This window comes from Phalaenopsis equestris, unplaced genomic scaffold (assembly GCF_001263595.1).
Source record: "Phalaenopsis equestris unplaced genomic scaffold, ASM126359v1 Scaffold000588, whole genome shotgun sequence".
Classification (NCBI taxonomy): Eukaryota; Viridiplantae; Streptophyta; class Magnoliopsida; order Asparagales; family Orchidaceae; genus Phalaenopsis; species Phalaenopsis equestris.
The window spans coordinates 158,182-159,388 of record NW_018165028.1 but is presented as its reverse complement, the minus strand read 5'-3'; positions in this window follow the sequence as shown (position 1 = coordinate 159,388).

Genomic DNA, 1,207 nt, shown 5'->3' with positions numbered 1-1,207 from the left:
TTTGAGGTAGCCTATTATGAAGCTCAGACCCGACACTACAGAGGTGAGTCTGATGTTACTTTTCTTGAGTGCCCCCGGTATACTCAGTATGAGCCCAATCCACCTGTTGATCAAGGCGATGAAGATATAGTTTGGGATTTTGATATTGAATGAAATTGATGTACTTATATTTATACTTTTTATTTATGTAATCTCTTTGTAATAGAAATGGATGTTTATATATTTTGTTTATATGTTTATATATTTGGACTTTCATTTTTATTTTGTGTACTTGGATAATTTTAATTTTTGTTATAAAGTTAGTGTTATAGTTAAATGTGCATGTGTAGTTTAATAGATGTTGAGTACTATTTGTGGATTGTAATGTAATGTGATTTTAATTTTCACATTTTAATTGTAATTGTTTTGTTTAGTTTTGTGTTTGTGTTAGGAAATGTTGTGCTTGTTTTAGTTTTATACTTATTTCAAAATTTCATTACCCAAAAATTCCTCTAATAATTTTTATGTGTAGAAAGCTCCTAATATTACAGACAAGGTGAAGTACAAATGTTAAGAAGGCCTACAAAAATTTCAAAATGATGAAAATGCCTACAATATTGAGGTATGATTTATATTTATAGTTTTTCTTTCCGCCTGTATTATTTCATATTTAAAAATTTAAGTTTGGGGGAGGGAAAAAAAAGATTAATTGTTAGATGTCCTCTATTTCAATATTTTCAAAAATTATTTATATGATTTCATGTAGTGAATTTAATTCAGGTAACTACATTTTTGTAGCCATTTAAATATTATGGTAGATTTAAAGAAATATTTTTATAATGAAAATTAATTTTGTAACTTAAGATATTTAGTATAAGAGAATGAGATTATAGTTAACTATTTAAAGTAACGGAAACTATATTTTGAAGTATTAAAATCTGGAAATTCATCTTGAGAAGAAAAGATTGGGGCTCAATGATGTAAAAACTATGAAATATTTATAAGGTAAAGGAATGCTTTGAGTTTCAAATTTAGGGGAAGAAAAGTAACATTTCATGCCTTTTTTTTATTTGTTTTGTCAGAAAATTCATATAGTAATCCTCACTTGAAAAAGGAAAAAAGAGAAAGAATTGAAAATAATCCAAATGAAAACAGAGAAAAGAAAGAAAAATAATTATGGAAGTGAGGAGAAGCTCGAGGATATGCCTAATCAAAAATTGGCTTCACT